The 22,075-nt window shown below is 38.8% G+C and overlaps 1 non-coding gene across 1 annotated transcript; it reads right to left on the bottom strand.

Annotated features, from left to right (window-relative positions):
• Positions 1-12,093: 12,093 nt before the first annotated feature.
• LOC126670888 (small nucleolar RNA R71) lies at positions 12,094-12,200 on the bottom strand. The gene has a single exon (XR_007638877.1). It is a non-coding gene; the product is annotated as a small nucleolar RNA R71 (small nucleolar RNA).
• Positions 12,201-22,075: the final 9,875 nt, after the last annotated feature.

The following is a 22,075-nucleotide window of genomic DNA, read 5'->3' as shown; positions in this document are numbered from 1 at the left end:
AGTGTTGTGCTTGACCAAATTAGAAAGTAGGCCTCTAGTCTTGTCTTGGGTTGAGTTTGAATTCTTAGGTCTATTTCTCCTCATGGCTCAATCGAGCCCTTCACTTAAAAGGGAGGGCTCGATCGAGCTCCCCTTGTTGCAAACTTGCAGGTTAAATTTCCTTAAGGGCTTGATCGAGCCCTTCACTTAAAGTAAGGGGCTTGATCGAGCTCAGTCATATTTTAGCCACAGCTCTTTCGCTCGGATTCTTCAAAACTTTGCTCTTTTCTCGATGCTTTTAATCTTCCTCCCTTTACACGAAAACGACTATGAAATGATCTATTATTCTTGATACGCAAACATATGCAATAAGACACACAAACACCTCTAAAAACATGGAAAGATACAACAAATATGAAAACAAGATGAAAACGTAGGAATAATTTAGTCCTATGATACACCTTATGGCAAACTAAAGAGAAGAATTACAAAATGAGAGAAAAGTTGCAAAACTAGAGAAGAAAAAAAATGGAAGTGAGCAACAATCTCACTCTCCCAAAGCTTATAAAGGACAAGATCATAAAAAAACAAAAAAGCTTGAAAAAGACAAGCTCATAAGAAGAAGAAAACTGCTAATGCCACATTCATGCTCAAACAATAAACACACAGGATCGATAATTCCGAAACTACAAATTAGAATCAGAATACAGACAAGAGTCAGAATCTCCGGAGGAACAAAAAATAGAGGCAAGAGCCACTAAATTAGAATAGAGACAAGAGTCAGAATCCTCAGGGGAACCAGAAACAAAGGCAAGAGCCCCAGAATCAAAATACAGAAAAAAGTCAGAATCCCTTGAGGAACCAGAAACAAAGGCAAGAGCCCCAGAATCAGAATACAAACAAGAATTAAAATCCTCAAACGAACCAGAAAAAGATGCAAGAGCTACAAAATTAGAATACAGACAAAAGTCAGAATCCCCGGAGGAACTAGAAATAGAGGCAAGAGCCACAAAATCAAAATACATACAAGATTCAGAATCCCTAGAGGAGTCGAAAATACAGGCGAGAGCTACAATACCCGAATAAAGAGACAAGAGTCAATATTCCAAGAGGAACCACAAAACAAGAGTCAATCAGAATAGCTCCGGAAGCACGGTAAGAAGAACACCAAATAAGGGTGGGAAGACACCTAAGAACGGTAAGAACACCAAGGATCCCTAGAGGAACACCGACAAGAGTCAATCAGAATAGCTCTAGAAGCACGGTGGGAAGACACCAAAGAATAGTTGGAAGACACCAAAGAACGGCGGGAAGGCGCCGAAGCCTTGTAGAAAAACATCAGCAAAATAGTGGGAAGACACCAAAGAACGGTGAGAAGACGTCGAAGCCTGGTAGAAAGACACGAATAAAACTCCGACCAGAGGAGGATCTAATGTGGGGATGTCATTAGATTTTGTCTGCAATAATTCAAATAAACTTCAGACATTTCCGTCAATTACAAAATAATAACGGAATCCAGGCATCCACGCAAGAGGATGGCCCTTGAGACAGCCGAGGGGTGTTGTCCCTTCTGCAATCCTAAGAAGTATCGGACAGGATAATTACTAAACTCTTATTCAACTGGGCGGCCCTAGGGACGGAAAAGGGGGTTCTGTCTCTTCTACAACCCTAAGAAGTATCGAACAGGATAATTGCCAGAGGTCCAAGCCATTGGATCACTCTTAATTTAGCTGAGAGTCTATGGCCCTGTTCCACAAAGCCCCAGCAATCTATTCTCAGACAGTGGGAGAGTATACCAGAACAAGTAGCGCTCAGGATAGGGCGCTACCACCAGAAGCTATTCTTAGACAGTGGGAGAGTATACCAGAACAAGTAGCGCTCAGGATAGGGCGCTTCCACCAAAATCTATTCTCGGACAGTGGGAGAATAGATCAGAACAAGTAGCGCTCATGATAGGGCGCTATAACCAGAATCTATTCTCGGACAGTGGAAGAGTATACCATAACAAGTAGTGCTAGGGATAGGACGTTACCACTAGAATCTATTCTCGGAAAGTGGGAGAGTAGACAAGAACAAGTAGCGTTCAGGATGGGGCACTACCACCACGAGCTATTCTCGGACAGTGGGAGAATAGATCAAAATAAGGAGGCATGGAGTCATCATCTTGCACTATGGCAGATAACGCTTAGGCTGAGGCATTACCAAACCACCCAAGAGTTGGTACCTCTACGCTGGCAGCGTATTTGTTGCTTGTCAAACAGTGGGCTACTTATTTAACATGAATTTACCTACTTTGCCAATTCACGTTAAAGAGGGGAAAAATTTTAAACACCTATTTTTCAGACAGGTAAAAAGTGATAAGATATTGAGGCGTCCAATGATGATTTCTAGAGAAATTCGTTTTGGCGACGAGTTATTGATTCACTTGTGTGAATTCAAGCAGGCGAGATCAGTGCGCGGTAACAATCTTGAGGCTCAGAGCGTAATTATCCGCTAATAGCCTATAAAAATCTAAAGAAATTGTAGTCTAAGTCTAGAAATTAAACTAATTTCAATTTTTTAGAAGTTTATGGAGCAATTTGCAAGTTTGACATGCGGAATTGACCATAACAAAACTAGAGTCCCAAAATCCATTTTAATACTTTCGGGCACCAAATTAACCTTTTAACAACGTTTTTCTTAACTACTAAGCAAAATTCCAAAAATAGTAAAATAAATAATAAAAATTGTATTTTAACTAATCCTATCTCCCAACTACCTCATCAACTTCTTATAACTCAACTCAAACTTTGACTTAGGTAGAAAGTAATATTAATTTAACTTATCCTCTCGAATAACCCTAGGTGTTCCCCTTGCCACTGTAAATAGGACAGCTAGCCAGCTGAGCCAAGGGTACAGAAAATTGCCTTGATCCAGAAAATTCAACCCTGAACCTTCGAACTAGAGCTCCCCAAGAACGAAATGAAGCCCCAAGAACACATAGCTTAGGCGAACCACATAGGTTCCTTGCACACACTCACCAGTCAATTCCAGACGAGCTAAAACGCTTTGATTCTCCAAGAACTCCATGTAGCGCACAGATTCGAAGTTGAATTCCACATCTGGATCACTAGAAAATAATCCATAGACACAGAACGGTACCCCTGAGGACCCAATCGCAATTCTCACGTTTTTTATACATTTGATACGTTATTTGCTGATTTTAGTGTATATATTGCATGATTATCTTTTTTAGGATGTTTAGCTGTAAGCTGTCTTGAAACTGCCACCAGATCCATATTTAATTTAAATTCATTGCTTGTTTGAACATTCTAACATGTTGTTGAGCTTTTTTACATGAATCATGATCGAAATACTTACCCGGAATATCAAAAATGGACAAGAACAAACCCGAAACGAAGAAATTAGGACCCGAAGCTTCAGACCGCCACTGGCATGGAGGCGAGATGCAGTGGCGTGGGTGCCACCTTGGAGTGGCATGGTGCCACTCCCCCCCTTGCAGCCCAGAATCTCTCCCAGATCTTCCACAGTGCAATCCAGATTTAATATCGTGTTTCCGGGCTCGTTTGAGCTCGAACGTGGACCCGATTTGAAGCCCAGTCCACTATTTTCTATAATGTACTGTTTGTAATAGTTAGCAGGCAAAGTCTCATTGTATTTCGGACCCAGAAGACCATATATTGTAAATTATGATCAAATTAGGGCCTCAAGCCTAATACAAGCAAACCCAACAACTTCCAGAAGCCGTACCGGGCTGGTTTGAACTCCGAATCGACCCATATTTGAACCACAGGAATTGTATCGATGAGATGGACAACTCTCGTGTGTATCCCGAGAGCCAATTTTGACTGGAACTACTTGCAAACAGTCTGTGAGTGCAGCCCACTAAAAATCAACGCGGCTTAAAAGTATTCCTAACCTTGCATGTATATCCAACTGCAAATGGGCATGCTTATACTGTTTATAGCTTTCACCTGGCCAAGCCCAGTCTATCATTAACAGGTTAAAGGACTAACCACTTAAATTAGAAATCAAATCCAGCCCAACAAATAATGTAGACGAATTAGGCTAATCAAACACGAAAATGTAATTATAAGGTGTATATGCTTTCAAGACGGCTAAAAAAATCAACCAGACTTGGACATTCTAATAGGCTTTATGCATGTAAAATGACCAGACCATCTCAGTATTTGTTTATCTGTTAGAAACCGTCAGGTTTAGATGAATGACTAGGAGTAATTTCTAGTTGCCAGTCCAGATCGAGTCATATGCGTGTCTAACGTGTTTACTAGCTTGCATATGTGTTTATTTCCAGCTATATCCTATGAATTCCATTGAAATGTTGAGATGAGAGTAGGATATATCCAGTATATAGAAAACTAAAGGCGTTTAATAAATGTACATGAGAACCGGGATGTGTCCCAAATCCGGTCTTTGGCTCGGCGTACGATAATCCCGCTGGAGGCGAGCGAGATTATCTAGTTGATACAAAAGGCAGTTCTAGTATGGCTAGGTGGCGACTCCAAATTAATCAAACCTTGTCCAGATCACGAGTCGGCCATAAGCTTGGGCGAGCGAACTGACCTCCGAAACCCGCTCCGCTCACAATTATTTAAAAGACGTTTGCCAGCGATTCACTAAAAGATAAGTCAGTGTACTATTAGTTTCTTATGAGCATTATCAACATATACGAAATCAATTTCAATTAGTTTACTCTTGATTTACTATTTCTCTACTATTAGTATTATAAACATATACTAAATTAGTTTCAATTTATTTATTATAGATTTAAAAAGAAACTTACCACACTTCATAAAAGACCATAGCCGTCACTTTAAAAGAACAGTAAATGCAAAATAAATAGAGAAACAACAATAATAAAAGATAAGTTCACTATCGATGTACTGTAGATTTCCTATGTGTTTACTATCGATTTGTTAGTTCACTAAAAGATAATTTAATTAATAGTATACTATAGGATAAGTTTATTATTACTATACTATCAATTCACTTTCAATTCATTAAAATAGATAAGTTTATTATTAGTATACTAATAGTAAACAAGTTGGAAGCTTATCTTTAAGTATACTTCTGAGCGGAGCGTGTTTCAGAGGGGTTGCTTGCTCGCTCAGGCTTATGGTCGACCCGTGATCTAGACATGGTTTGATTAAAGTGGAGTCGCCACGTAGCCGTGTTAGGACTGGCTTTTGTATCGACTAGATAATCTTACTTGCATCTGGTGAGATTATCGTACGCCGAGCCAAATACCGTGTTCGTGGACATATCCCGATTCTCGTGTACTTTTATTAAAGGTCTTTTATTCTATCTACTGAACATATCTCTAATCTCATATCGACATTGCAATGGAGTTCACATGATATAGTGATGGAAATGTAAACAATTTTGAAAGCTATAAACACGTTTAACGCGCATATGACTCAATCTGGACTAACAATTAGCAATTACTCTTATTGATTCATCTAAACCAGGCGGTTTGTTAACAGGCAATCAAATATGGGCCGGTCTGGATATTCTACATGCACAAAGCCTATTAAGATGTCTAAGTATGATTGATTTTACTTTAGTCATTTTGAAAGCCTATACACCTTCTAATTACATTTTCGTATTGTTTACCTAAGCAGTCAAGGTGATTCGTTGGGCTGGATTTAATTGCAATTTAGGTGGTTAGTCCTTTAACCTATTAATAATGGGTCGGGCTGGCCAATTTAATGCTAAACAGTTTCAGCAGACCTATTTGCAGTTGGATATTCATACATAAGAGTTTCAGCAGACAAAATTTTAAACCTAGTTGACTTTTGAAAAGACTGCATTTTCGGGCCGTTTGCGGATGGATCTTATCCGAACTGGATCTTGGACTGAAAATAAGAGTTGTGTTTCTCATTGATACGGTTCCACTGGTTTGAACTGGGAACGATTAAGAGTTTGGACCGGTCCGGTGCGGCTTCTGGAAGTTGGTTGTTTGTGGAATGGGCTTTTAAGCCCGGTTAATTGGCTGATTACAAATTTGAGCTTCAAGGCCCGAAAATAAATTTTGTCTGACCCATTAAATATATAATATGGTTCTACAATTAATTAAGAGTATGTAGCTTCAAACCGGACCCAATTCCGACATCAAACAAGCCCGGAAACGCGAAAACAGTATTGGAACTACAAATCGAATATCTAGGAGCATAAGGTGTGGTGCCAGTTTGAATGGCGCCGGCACAAAAATTAACTGGACTTGGTGCCAACTCTAGCCTTGTCTGAGGGGCAACTTTCCGGGATTGGGAAACATGCAAAACAGCTCAAAAACACGTCAAACGCACAAGGAAACTCTCTAAAATGTACTGGAATCAAAATATATTATTTAAAACTGATTTAAACACCATAAAGAACATGTTTCTAAGCTGATTTCATGGATACCATGGCAAACACCGAAGAACACAAAAGGTATGGCAATTTGATCCAAACATGCATTCTAAGCACCAGAATTGAATGAAATCTAGATATGGTGTGGTGGACATATTAAAATAGCCTATGAACATGTTTCGAATCAATTATTGTGGTGTTCATGACAGTAACATTAAAATCGACAGTTATGGTAATTATAACAGTTTATGGCAATTTAAATCAAAACAACCTAAACATGCCATCTAACATATCAAATTAAAAGTTCTAAATAATATGTGATAAAGGTGGTAGAAGAATGCAATGGGTCCTAAGAAGTACCGTTCTGAGTCCTTGGCTAGCTATCTGGTGATCCAAATGTGGAATCCAGCTTCGGATTGATATGCAGCACTGCGTTCTTGAGTGATTGAAGCGTCTCTAGCTTGTTTTCTTGACCGATGTGTGTGTGTAGTGTGGGGAATTGGTTCGGTCAGCTACTATTTTCTAGGATTTTTGTGCATTTGTGTACGTATGATTTAAAGTGTTCTGGTCTGACCCCCAGCTAGGCCATGTTAATGGTCTATTTATAGTGTTGGTAGGTGACCTAGGTTAGCTAAGTGTTTGAGGTGTGTGATACGAGTAATTTCAACCTTATTATTTAAGAGTTTCAACTACGTTTTATTGCTATTTATTATGAGAATTAGGGTATTTTGTGTTCCTTATTCCAAGTTTGAGCTTTTCAGGGCAATGGAGCGTTTGTGGATGTTTTTTGGTCTAAAAGTGCCAAGTATTGAAGATTTGACTAAGTGACACGAGGAAAATTGATACGTAAAACCAGAACAAAGGAGGTCTCAATCGAGACATGAAGACAAAACAAATCCACGGATTTGGCCAAAGAGGATCACAAACAAGACATCAATGGGTCTTCGACGAGAAGCACATATTTTGTGTATGTCTCGATCGAGACACTACTTAGGTCTCAATCGAGACATCACTTAAATACCCGAGATGCTAATTTTTAGAGTTTTGCTCATTGGCTTGGGCCACTTCCTCTTTTAGCCCAACAAGCTTGTAATGGGATGTTTTTATTTCCTTTTTGTGTGTGCCTATATAAGGCCTTTTATCTTTTTTAAGGTTAGACATCAGTTTATGTAATTTTACTCTCACTTCATTAATATATTAGTTTTAGCTTTATTCCTTTTGGTAGATAATTTTCCTAGGGTTTTGAGCCATCTTCCTCAATTAATTTCCAAGATTTGTTCTTCACTATTATTGCACTTTGAAGCTTTTAATTGAAGATTTAGTTATCATTTATTATTGAAGAGTTATCTATTTCATTGAATGTTCTTATTAATTATAGCTACAAATGTAATGATTCTCATCTCTTTAATGTCTGATGGTTCTTCTTTCGTTATTGTTCTTAACTTAGCCATGATTGGCTAAGCCCCTATGTTTGGAGGTTGATGTGAAACTTGAGTAAATTCTTGATTGGGTTAGGATTTTGCCATGTTGTTGTTCTAATTAATGTCCTTAATGCTGATTTTAGAGATAGCTACCTAAATCATAATTTTAGATTAATTAACGCTTTGAGGAAGGTTGTTTAATTGGACTTAATTAATTAGGAGCTTAATTATTAACACCATAAGAGTGGGTTAGGAATTAGGTAACTTTTGAGTTGATTATTAATTTTCTATTTGCTAATTAATTGTGTTTAGCGCCACGAGAGTGGATTAGGCTTGATTAATTAGTTTTTATGAGGTTTTGCAACTCTTTGAGGCTCGAGAAAGCGGGATTTGCGCTTTAAAAACGCTCGGTTCACATATTTATGCCGTAATCCGATTCACATAATAGTATCGCTTAAGTGTAGTATCAACCCTTAAGCCTTTTATCTATTAGTATCTCGTTAATTATTTGATTGTTTAGTTCTTGCTAATTGCTAGTTTAATTGCTTGTGATTATTGTTCACTTTTGTTAATGTTTTAGTTGTTTTAATTCAAATTTCAACTTCTTTGATTTTTAAACTAATTAAGATTCGGAACGAATTCACCCTCACTAAACCATTGTCTCTGTGGGATCATCCTCGGTCTTACCGAGTATTACTTGTGTGATACCGTCTCACTTGTGGTAAAGGGAACAAATTAAGCTAAGGATGTTCCCTTAACAGGTTTTTGGCACCGTTGTTAGGGACAATAGCATTTAGTAGAGTGAAAGTACTTCTTGATCTTAGTCGAGTTAGCCTTTTATTTTTCTGTTTTTACTTTGCGTTTTTGGCTTGTGTTTTCGTGGTTTACGTTTGATTTTGTTTCTTTTGGTTCTGCAGGAAATTGTCTTAAATGTATGCATAATACGCGTAGGGAAAGACTACCTCTTGAACCGTATCAAGAAGAACTAACAAACTTCGAGAGGAGCGTACGCAAGGCCAATCGGAGGCCCGACACTATGGCCCAAGACGGCGATGATTATGATGAGAGGTTTCATCCCTAATATGAGGAAGGAGGACGACAACATCAAAATCCTCCTCCTCATGCTATTGACAGAAATAGGCAAGATGAGAAACATCCTTAAGGGAAAAATCCGAGGAACGTGAGACAACCTCAACATTTTCCACCTAGGCGCACCTTCGGAGAATATTTCTTGTCGGATGTTGATAACGCAAACTATGGGTGTTTTGATCCTCCGCTGAATGCAGCTACTTTTGATATAAATCCGAGTACAATCCAACTTGTAGAGAGTAGGGCGGCGTTTTACGGATTGCAAAGTGAAGACCCCAATGCTCATATCTCCGCGTTTCTAGAAGTATGCAATACATTCAAGCTCTATAAAGTGACCTAAGAACAAATCAAGCTAAGGATGTTCCCTTTCTGTTTTAGGGACAAAGCTGTCACGACCCGAATTCTTCGGATCGCGACCGGCGCTAGGAAACGGGACTGGTTGCTCCGGAACCTGTAGCAAGCCTTTAAACAAAATACTTTTTCCTTTAAAAAAACAGTTACAAATTTTTCGCGGTCATGCAAACACATTAAACATACTAAGCATTTCAACTCCCATCTTATTATTTACCATATCGTTGTTTTGAACCCTTTCCATTTACGTGCGAGCATGCTTAACATTTCCTTATGTCTAAGTCTTGAGGACCTTAGCATGGTATATCATTTAACTTTAAACTATTATCCCACCTCATGCTTTAAATGTCAAACAAAAGCATGGCAAGTCAAAGCACTATCCTATATATAATTACCACAGTGTAAATATCATATTTAAAATACAACATCAATATGGTCACACTCGACACTGGTCTGACTCCCTTGTCCACCTGACGGCTAACATTAGACCTGACTGTCTACTGCTTACTGCGGATCTCTAAAGAGAAAACTGTTTGACTCTTTGAATATGAAATGTACCTCCGAGCAAAATCAATTCGGCCGGTAAATTTAAAATACTTGGACCAATCCTGAAAATGGTTCAACTTTAAAACGTCAGATAAATCTGGTGAGTTTGTACGTTACAAATAAACATTAACGAAATAGATAATACATATAACCATATATGTTACCAGACGAAACCCGAATCCTCGATTCATATACTTATATATATCTCTCATAACATAATCTCGTTTCACTAGTTTTCCACTTCTTTAATTCACATTTTCACTCTCCTTAGGTTAATCAAGAATGTCTCTTCTCCTGTTAACTATTCAGACCAAGGGTATGCAAACATCGGTCATCCATAAGGATCTGGGGCACACAAACATCGGCCGTCTAGCTCATCCCTAAAATCTTAACCGTGGTTACACAAACAATCGGCCATCCCTCATGGAATATACATAATGACTAACTCTAGAATATACATAATGACTCCACATAGAAAATCAATCATTCAATCAAATAGAAAGTCATTTTATTCATTTCAAAATCAACCTTATCTCTTTTTTTTCAAAATCTTTTATCGGGTTTTGCTCCGTTAAAACTCTTTTCCAAATATAAAACTTGTGAAACTATCTTTTCAAAAATATCGATATTTTCCTTTTAAAAAAATAGTTTCCCGTTCCTCGTCACCTGAGTACTCTACTCGTCGTTCGACGACATTGGCGAACTTCGACATCCGGAATACGTGCCGGCTCAGTATCTCTTACTAGCCCGATTATTTCCATGGAGTCCAAAAGCATACGATTGATTTCATTTTCGTACTTCGATGTCCATGAATAAGGTTTTGAAAAATCATCACCTCACATTCCTCAAAACTTCTCGTTTTGAAAAAATAGCCATTTAGGCCCTTAAACTTATTTTTCGACCACATTGGTCCAAATCATCATTTTGAAATCATACTCTTTCAACTCAAAATTTTCATCATCAAATAAACTCAATTTAGTTTATTGTTCCAGAAATAACTTTATTTTGTCAATTTGCCGAAAAACACGAACTTTTCAAAATTCTTGCATTTTAGTCCTTTTCGATCAAACTCGATTCATTCAATTTTAAATTCATTTCAAAATCTCAAATTCCTCTAGTTCAGACATCACAAGTCCATGAACTAGGTTTTAGCATAATAATACAATACGCGCTTAAACTTTTGGCAAACGTACAAATTGACGCCTAAGTTAAACATTTGACAAAATCATCCAAACTCACTCAAACCCATATCAACCATTACATAATCAATTTCAAACATTTTTATCTCGGAATTTAATCATCAAAGCATGATAATCAAGACATACAAGTTCATCAAACTCCTATATCATAATTTCTTATATTTTTATAAATTCATGCTCAAGTTCTTTTTAATTATCAAATAAATGATCCAACACCATATAAATCATAAAATCTCAGATTTAATCATTAAAATCCTTATTTCAACATACATGTTCATGAACAACAAGAAATCAATCATCAAACAACACATGCATGTTGCTTTTACCAATTTTACCATTAAAATATCCACAAATCAAAACCATACAATTATCATCATCAACTTCACAAAACCATAAACACACATATGGGTTTGTAGATATACCTATAAGGACGATCTCCTCCAAATTTCAGAGGATTTCACCATACGGTTTGAGAGAAAATGCAAAAATACTATCTCTACATGTTTTTGATGAAAAAGATGAAACTCTTCATGAATTCTCTATGCAAACAACCTTAGATCACATGAATTTGATCTCAAACATGATCAATCATCATCTCAGGTTTTTAACTAGGTTTTGGAGGTTTTTAGAGTGAGAAACTTCAAGAAAACACCCAAAAATGACGTGTTTGACTTGGTGGGTTCGTATTTATCAAAAGAAACCTTGAACGATCATGCAAAACCATGTACGATCGTCCAAACCATTATGAACGATCGTTCATGTGGTAGTTCACAGGATCATTCATATTTCGGAGTCAAAGTTCGCATCGTTCACAGCATGAAACCCTAAAAACTCACTTCCTCATGTTTTAATTCCATGGGATTTGTTCCCAAACCTTATCCCAACATCAAATCATATGCTAAACATATACATATCATATACCAAGCCTATACATGGATATGACAAACACATCCGTAATCGCTCGTTTCACGTTGGAACTCGACGAAACTTGCATCACTTATCCAAAATCCTACGTCACTCAAGTAAGGGGTATTACAAAAGCCCAGTATCGGATTCAATCACTTCTGAGCAGCATCATTCATACTTGGAGAGCGTTAGCCCAATTGTTTCTTAACAAGTATTTCCCGTTGGGAACGGCCAAGCTCACCAAGGATATTCTTGACTTCAAACAATATGATTGAGAGAGTTTATATGAGGCATATGAGAGATTTAAGGAGCTACAAAGGCAATTCCCTCATCACAATGTAACTCGGGAGTATTTAATTCAACTATTCTATAATGCTATGAGTGGGATAAACCAGGGTACTATTGATGCAATCTTTGGGAGGTTCGCTAATGAAGAAGACTTATGAAAAAGTGATTGCACTACTAGAGGAGTTGGCCATGAATAGTTGTGCTTGGCCTTCGGAGAGAGTTAGACAATCCACTCAAAATAGTATGGCGAGTCTTGATCGTGACCAAGCGATACAAGCAATGAGGACCAAGAATGCGGCTCTTCAAGCGCAAGTGGAGATGTATAAGAAACATACACAACCGAGGACCATGCCGAGGTAGCCAATATGAGTGAAATTTTGGGATGTGATGCTTGTTGAGACTATGAAATCCAAATGGGGATTTCTTGATGATGATGCAAACCTTATTCAAGAGCACTGGTCAATGGAAACGTGATCAAGTTGATATTTTGATCCTCCATGATTTTAAGGATTGACGGTCGAGCTTTCGACCTTAAAAAAGGGCACTCGGGAGGCATTCTCGAGAGGTTCAAAGTTTATTTATGCATTTCTTTTTGGCATATTCTCAAGTGTTTTAGCTATTTTATGAGTTTTTCATAGTCATTTGGATGTATGTTTGTTCAGATAATGTCGGGTTTTTTTTGGTTCATGTTGTGAAAGGTTAAGGTTGCAAGTGTTCAGGGCTAAGAAAAAATTGGCCTTGTCTCATTTGAGACAAGTTTGTCTCGAACGACCCATGGCTAGTTTCCTCATGTCTTGTTCGAGACACTCCTTGTTTCTCGGACGAGACACGAAGGGACTTTTTGGCAGGGATTTTTGCTCATGAGCTTCTCAAACAGGACACTTCCATCAATCTAGACAACTAATCGTGATATGAAGAAACTTGTTCAGGTCTCGTCCGAGACACACCCATCAAAAGAGACAGTCAAACATGACATCATGAAAAAATGAACAGGTCTCGAATAAGAGATTGTTGTCTTGAACGAGGCCCTATCTTTCTAGTAGTATATGCCCTAGGGCCATTTTGTATGTATAGTTGTATAAACTTAAACCCCATAGCAATGATATACGATTTATTTGACTAAGTGATATCAACAAACAAAGTGTTCTTTTATTACATATTGTCCTTCATTACATTGTGAAAGAATTTATTCTTAAGTGTTAAGAATATGAGTGACAAATTAATTTATACAAGTAATCTAAATAATTGTTCCCGATCTTATGGGGTCCTACTATAGACACCTATTTTCCGGACAGGTAAAAAACCGATAAGATATTGAGGCATTCAATGATGATTTTCAAAGAAAATAGTCTTGGTGACGAGCTATCAATCCGCCTGTATGACATCAAGCAGACAGATCAGTGCGCATCGGCAATCTTGAGGCATTGAATCGTTATTAGCCGCAAATAGCCTATAAAAATCCAAAGAAATTATAATCTAAGTTCATAAATGTGACTAATTGCAGTTTCTTAAAAGTTTATGGGCCAATTCGTAAGTTTGGCAGGCTGAAATTAACTATAAGCAAACCCCTAGGGTCTCAGGAGTCATTTTTAATACTTTCAGGCACCAGAATCAACATTTAGACACCTTTTACTTAGCCACCAAGCCTTAATACGGGAATTAATTAAATAACTGTAAAAAAGTAATTTTAATCTAACCTTAAAACCTAACTAACCTATCTCTTAAGACTTTTTCTAGGTAGACTATAACTTAATTTTTAAATACCCTAATTAACCCCCATTGACCACTATAAATAGGAACCCTAGTCAACTGGACCGAGGTCGGAAAAATTACCCACCAAACACCAGAACGAACCAGATCGAGCCCCTAGACACAGCCTGTAATACCCATGCTTGAGTGACGTAGGAATTCGGATAACTAACGTAAGTTGTGTCAATATTTCGACGTATGACGTGTAGTATTTAACTTGTTTATCGTATTGTTTGATTTGTCGGATTGTGAGTCATGCTTTGGTATATGATATGTGTGCGTATTTATATATTTTCTTTGAGTTAAGGAAGTTTATATTTGGTTTATGAACCAATTCCATATGTTTAGAGCATGAGAAAGTATGTTTTTAGGGTTTTGTAGGCATGCACGATCGTTTAAATGGAAAACGACCGTTTAAAATGCTAAAATTGGATTTCTGGGAGTTTCACGACCATATGAACGATCGTGTAAATGGTTTGCACGATTTTTCAAAGTCATAAATGATCGTTTAAAGCCAGATTATATAAAGAAGAGCTCAACGAGCCAAAAAATGCAAAATTTGGATCATTTCTCTCATATTCTCTCTCAAAGAAGCTCACATGTCTCTCTAATAACCCTAGATATCTTGCCTAAACATAAACACACATAAAAAAGATCAAAACACCTTTAGATCATCATTTGATTAAGGAATCAAAGCTTGCATGTGAGTTTAAGCAAGGTGTTCATCAAAGTTTAGCTCAAGAACTTAGAAAATTGGTATCTCTCAATTCTTGTGGTGAAATCTTCTGATTTTTAGAGGAGTTAAGCTTAAGGGTAATATTGATACACCTCTTGAATGATTTTTGATTTTTTTGGTTATTTGATGAGTTTTTGATTATGGAATCATTTTGAGTGTTCTTGAGATTTTTGGTTCAAATTTGATGAATTGATTTGCATGTGACGATCCATGTTGATTTTGGTGCAGGAAAAGTGATTTAAATGGCTAAATATATTAGATCATGATAATTGATGAAAGAGCGAGGATAAGAAGTTGTCGTTAGATCCGGAATGTGAAATATTCGATTAATGTGCCGGATACGTCAGTGGTATTATATTTTTGGAAAATGATTTTACCGGAGCTAAATGTGATAACGGATTTCAAAATGATTTTTAAAAGTATGAGTTTATGATTGAGTGATTTGATAGTTATGTGTGCAAGTGATATGTGATTGCTATGTTTGTTTTAATATTCTAAATTAAGATAGTGATGTCGTCTTAATGTCTTAGGCTCCCCGTGTTCGTAAACAGCGGATGAAGGACCAGATTGCTATCAGGTGTCAAGGTTTCTGGATAGCAAATTGTGAGTTGTACTTTACTTTTTGGCATTAATTATCATCTAATTTACAAAAGATATATTGTTTGAAAATATATATGATATATGTTTAAAAATGCCGATATAATACCGACGAAACGAGCTTACCAATTGGACGGCAATAGGACTGCGTGTACACCAATAACATCCGTAAGTACGAATTAGATTTGAAGTAAGTGGTAAGATATATGGTAAAGAAAAGTAATACACTAGGGTGGTACAAATATTGGAATACCAGACGGCCATAAGTAAACTCTGGTGGCTTCGGGGTCTGAAGAATAAGATCAGACTCGGGTCTGAAAGGTTACGACAGACTATGGGTCTATTAGTTGGAGATCCCGCCTATGGCATGGTGCGTATACTTCTAATGGAAGATCCCGGGTATAGTACAGTGTGTACACTCTCAGTCACCTAAGGATTAAAATGAATACAAAAGTACGTTTGTACAAGTGCTTTGTATGTCGCACTTCCACGATCTTGAGTTTGTGAAATACCAATATATATTTAATTAGGCAATGCGAAATAAGTTTGAGAAAAATGGATATGTATATGAACTGAGGATTAGGGTTTCGTCTGGTAACATATATGGTTATACATATTATTTATTTTGTTAATGTTTATTAGTAACGTACAAACTCACCAGTTTTAACTGACGTTTTAAAGTGGACCCATTTTCAGGATTGGTTCAAGTGTTTTGAAGGTACCGGCCGCATTGATTGCTCTCGGAGGTACATTTGATATTTAAAGAGTCAAACAGTTTTCCCTTTAGAGATCCGCAGTAGGCAGTAGACAGTCAGGTCTAATGTTAGCCGTTACGTGGATGAGGGAGTCAGACCAGTGTTGAGTGTGACCATATTGACGTTGTATTTTAAATATGATATCTACATTGGGGGCATTATATATATGACATTGCTTTGACCTGCGATGTTTTTGTTTTATGTTTAAAGTATGAGGTGGGGTAATAGTATAAAGATAATTGATATACCATGCTAAGGTCCTCGGGACTTAGACATGAGGAAACGTTAAGCATGCTCACATGAAAATATAAAGGGTTTTAAAATAACGATATGGTAAATAATAAGATGGGAGTTTGCAGGCTTATTATGCTTAATGTGTTTGCATGATCGCGAAAAATTTATAACGATTTTTTAAAGGAAAAAGTATTTTGTTTAAAGGGTTGCTACGGGTTCCGGAGCAACCACTCCCACTCCCTAGCGGCGGTCCCGATCCGAGGAATTTGGTCGTGACACAGCCCTTGGCCAATCCTTACAGACAAGACACATACACACACCAATCAATCCAGACAGCTGAAATCGATTCAGCTCTTCAAGAACGCACTGCAGCGCACTGATCCAAGCTGAATTTTACATCCGGTTCACTAGAAAACAAGCCACAGACACAAAACGGTTCCATGAGGACCCAATATCAATTTTGTATATTTTTCATGCATATGTCATTGTATTGCTGTTTTATATTGATTTGTTGCATGTTTCGGTTGTCTCAGCGGAAGAGCTAACGATGGCGCCAGAACACTCTGGCATGGCGCCAGACTGCCGCGCCACAGCTTGTTCTTCCCCCAAGAACAACTTCAGATGCTCCCAGATCTTCCAGACGACGATTCGACACTGTTTTTGTGTTTCCGGGCTCGTTTGATTTTGCAATTGGACTTGATTCAAAGCCCAGAATACTGTTTATTTTCCAGCTATTTGTAGTAGTTAATGGGCTAGACCCAATTGTAATCCGGGTCCTGAAGCCCAAATATTGTAAATTGCAAACGAACCGGGCTCAAAGCCCAATAGACCGAGAACCTAGCCATTTCCAGAAGCCGTACCGGGCTAGTTTGAACTTTGAATCAACCCCGATTAAAACCAGGAGAACCGCATCAACGATACAGACAACTCGAATGTTCGGGCCGAGAAACAGTTCAGACCGGAACCACCTCCACACGGGCCGTGCGTGCAGCCCCCTCACAATGTCAACGAGGTTCAAAAGTATTTCTAACCTTGTATGTGTATCCAACTGCAAATGGGCCTGTCTGCAATATTTATTGCTTTTAACTGGCCCAGTCAAGTCCATTATTAATAGGCTAAATGAGTAACCATTCAAAGCAATCAAATCCATCCCTGCAAATCACCTAGACAACTTAGGTTAATCACATGAAAACGTAATTAGAATGTGAATAGGCATTAAAGATGGCTAATAAAATAAACCATAATTAGACATCCTAATAGGCTTTGTGCATGCAAATCAACCACGCCAGCCCATTATCTGATTATCTGTTAGAAACCGTCAGGATAAGATGAATGAATAGGCCTAAGTGCTAGTTTCCAGTCAAGATCGAGTCATATGCAAGTCAAACTTATTTAAACGCTTTCATATTTTCCTGTTCCAGCTTTAATATCCTGTGAACTCGACATGATTATCGAGATGAGATCAGGGTAAATCCGGTGAATAACGAGAAAATGCATTTTTGAGAGAGTACAAGAGAATCGGGATATGTCCACAAACCTGGTCTTTGGCTCGACGTACGGTAATCTCGCCGGAGGCGAGTGAGATTACCCAGTCGATACAAAAGGAAATCCTAGCACGGTTAGGTGGCGACTCCACAGTTTATTATAACCTAACCAGAACCGAGTCGACCATAAGCCTGGGCGAGCGAGCTGACCCCTTCGAAACCCACTTCGCTCACAGTGGCGACTCCAATGGGGATTTCAAAACTATTTTTAAGACAGAACGTTACAAAAACTAAGTTTTCAAAAATGGTTGCCAAATGGATATAAAGCCGCCGACTCTTTATCAAAATGCCTTTTCTGCTATTTATCGGATTTACCTTCAACTATTGCATTACATTATATCTTCTATTCTCATCTTACTTCTTGAAGTCCGATTACCAGCTCCAGTACTCAGAGCCGATTCCGGCGTTGCACTCCAACGTCCTGAACGTTTTATGCGGAGTAGTATCACTCACAGCCCAGTACCTCGGTGGCTTGACCTCATGATTTTGGAGACCCGCTAAAGGTATATCTGTCTATGGGGACCTTAAACCGGTTAGTACCAAAACCCGAACGACTTAACTAACATGCATTCCAGCTTAGTCACTACCCTCTAAGGCAATACCCAACATAATGTTTGTATTTGAGGCACCAGTTGATGTAAGAATCCATAGTCCAGATTTTCAAAACAACCATTTTCAAAATTCCAGTCTTAGGCCAAGCCTAACAGCCGTTTGAAAAACTTGATTTCAAAAATCACTCCGCTAGTCCGGATATAAAAACAAACTCCGATCAAGTGAAACCACTTCACTTGGTTATCTCTCCAATAACCATTCAAGTCAAGTGCTGAACCATGCATTTGGCTAGCCGCAAGGCTTGATATTTTCACATTTCAAAACGGACCGAAGTGTCCACCTCTCTATGTTTTTGTTAACCTTCCGACAAAGGGACAAAAGACTCTTACATCGACAATGTCGCTTGTCCGATTTAGAACTTCTAGACGAGAGCTTGCAGGAACGTCGACTCTTGTATTGCAATACGAGAGTCTAGACCAGAAAAACCTAGGATTATACCTCGCCCGTAAAGCGTGTGTTGGAGAAATAAGGCTGGACGGAACAACGTGTCTCTATGATATAAACTGTTTACTTGCCATCTACCTGCTATGTGCTATGTGTTCAAAACCAACCCTCGCACATCATACATTTATATATTATGCATCTACATATCATGCATCTCATGCATCCGGAATTTGTACATCACATATTAACCCCTTGTGGATGCAGTCGCATACATGCATCATACATTAACCCGTGGTGGATGTAGCCACCCTGTCGACTGCTCTTTCGGTTATGCAGTCAACGTTCAGAACGTTAAGCAACCAGCTGGACGAATCAAAGCCGGGTCCCACTACCACTCTAGAATCAACAATCCAGATGGCCTAGAAATCAGAAACGGTTCCACGAAAACTCCAGCATTAATGACTCAAACAGCCGACGAATCGAGAAAGTTTTCTATGACTCTAGCATCTACGAATCAGACAGCCAACGGATCAAGAAAATTTCCAACGACTCTGATATCAGTATTCCGGATAACAAAAAAAAATAAAAAAAAGAAGAAGAAAAAAACCCCGATGAGTTGAAAATCTAAAAAGGACGGCTCAGGCAAAAGTTAGGGATAAAATTGATGAGTTGAAAATCCGCAAAGGACGGCTCATGAAAAATAAGAGCTAGTTACAAAGATTTCAGACGGATCGGAATGGCATACAAAGAAACGTCTAGAATGTCAAGAAACCGGCCAAAGGAATCAGAAGTGGTTTCACTACGGCTCCACAATCAGTAATCCAGACAACAGAGGGACCCGAAGAATGTTCTATAAAGTCTTCCACGACTCCAGCATCGGCGACTCAGACAGCCGAAGGATCAGAAAAGGGTCTTCTAATGCCTACTATAACTCCAACATTGGCAATCCAAACGGCCAGAAGAGAATGACAGGTTTCCAATATCTAGGCGTCAGGCCTCAACCACCAGAAACAGAGGGCATCGGAGTTCCCTCCATAGGCGTCAGGCCTCCACCACTGGAAACAGAGGGCAGCCGAGTCCTCACCATAGGCGTCAGGCCTCCACCACCAAAAGTAGAGGGCATTAGAGTTCCCACCATAGGCGTCAGGCTTCCACCACCGGAAACAGAGGGCATCAGATTCGTCACCATAGGCGTCAGGCCTCCATCATCAGAAACAGAGAGCATCAGAGTTCTCACCATAGGCGTCAGGCCTCCAACACCGGAAACAGAGGGCATTAGAGTCCTCATCATTGGCGTCAGGCCTCTACCACCAAAAATTGGGGGCATCCGAGTCCTCATCATAGGCGTCAGGCCTCTACTGCCAGAAATAAGGGGCATTAGAGTCCTCACCATAGGCGTCAGGCCTTTACCACCAGAAATCGGAGGCAGAAGATCCCCACAAACCGGATATTGGGGATTTAAGGTCCCCATAATCTCCGGAAGAATACCAAACAGACCGACGGAAAGCTCACTATTCAGAAGAATCCAAATGTAGCGACATGGTCTACACCAATTTCAGCCATCTGTAAAAACAAATGGAGCGATATGGTCTCCGCGATTTCAGCCATTCTAGAACAACAAAAGGGAGCAACATGATCTCCATTAATTTCAGCCGTTCGAAATAATAAATGGAGCGGCATGGTCTCCAACAATTTATCCTATTCAGGACAACCAAAGGGAGCGGTTGAAATTCCAACTACCTAGGCAAAGCAACGAAGGCTTCAGTTTTCTAGAACAACCGAATGGAACAACGGAAGTTTCAGCTTTCTATAGAAACCAAATGGAATAGCAGAAGAAGTTTCATTCTATCTAGAACAGCAGAATGGAGCAGCAGGGATTTCGACCACTCAGAACATGCCTATCGAAGACGCGCTCAAGTTTCAGGAAAAGATTCTGCTACTGAACCATTTATCCTGTTGCATTCATCTCCTGCATCTGATTATTTTCAAACTACTCATTTTATTAAAACTCCAGAGTCAATGACGAAATCTATTTTTCTCATTTATGTGACGTCTTGCCAAATGGGCATGTTATTTTCAATCGCCATCCGTGCATGAATGATAGAATTGAGCTATATACGACCAGCGCATTCAATGTACGGTACAGGGAAACGATAAAACTGAAGCCCAGAGATAATTCCATTTCAATAGGTTCTACCCCTGATAAGCGGAAGGGCGAGAATAAAATATGTCACCAAAAGGGGAAGGGCAACGAGAGAACCGAAAGAACCTTTCAGCCGAAAAAAAAAAGAGGGAATACAATATTTCAAAAAAAGATGAGGTGCGGCGAGAGAATCGAAAGACCCTTTCTGCCGAAAAGAAAAAAAAGATTTTCCAAAAGGGGAGGGACGGGGAGAAAACCGAATGATCCTTCCAGTCAAAAGAAAGAGAGGGGGAATAAAAATATTCCAAAAAAACGGTGAGGGGTGGGAAAAGAACAGAAAGAACCTTTCTGCCGATAAGAAAAAAGAGAGAGAGAGGTAAAATAGTCAATCAAGAAATTCCATAAGGACTGAATTGACAACTAGGGTATGATCGCTTGAAATAGAAAGTATCTCAATTAATGTACCGGGTATTGAATGAGCCAGTATATAGATCTTTTATCAAGCATGCATATTGATTATTGACCAGCACATGTACCTAGAAAGAGCGGACAAATGACCGTAAAAGCAGAATTCATGAGACAATGGAATAAAAAATATATGTATAACCAATTTTCAAACTTTCAAAAAACCTCTTGAATCACGCATCCATCATCATAAGAAGCATCAAACAGGGTCCGGAACTCCAGAGCAATATACAACAGAGCCCAGATCCCAGATCCCAGAGAAACAGTCAAGACTCTTCATTGAATCATCTAGTCACCGTACTAGAAAACCGAATGCTTCAATGAGGGGGAAATACATAGTCCAGAATTGGCAGACAAAATGGCTAATGAAAATTGAGTCCAATTTTTTCAAAATTGAACCTCCCAGAGCAGCTAAAAGAAACAAAATCCCCAAAAATATCCAAAAAAATCAAAACATCCCAGAAAACTACCAGGGGGACGATTCGGTTCCCAACATACAGAATGGACAACAGTACCCCAAAACAACAGGCGTTAGACCTTCGACCTCAAAACTACAACAAACAGCAGTCATCAAGCCTCCATCTTCAACAATACAACCAGTTTCCGGGGACAAAAAAGACCCACCAAACAGCAAGCGGAGGCGACATGCCTCTACACCCATAATAGCTCAGGCAAAAGATCTCTAGAAACCAAAATTTCAGACAGCAA

This window comes from Mercurialis annua, linkage group LG2, assembly GCF_937616625.2.
Source record: "Mercurialis annua linkage group LG2, ddMerAnnu1.2, whole genome shotgun sequence".
Taxonomy (NCBI): Eukaryota; Viridiplantae; Streptophyta; class Magnoliopsida; order Malpighiales; family Euphorbiaceae; genus Mercurialis; species Mercurialis annua.
This window is presented reverse-complemented; position numbering and strand designations above follow the sequence as displayed.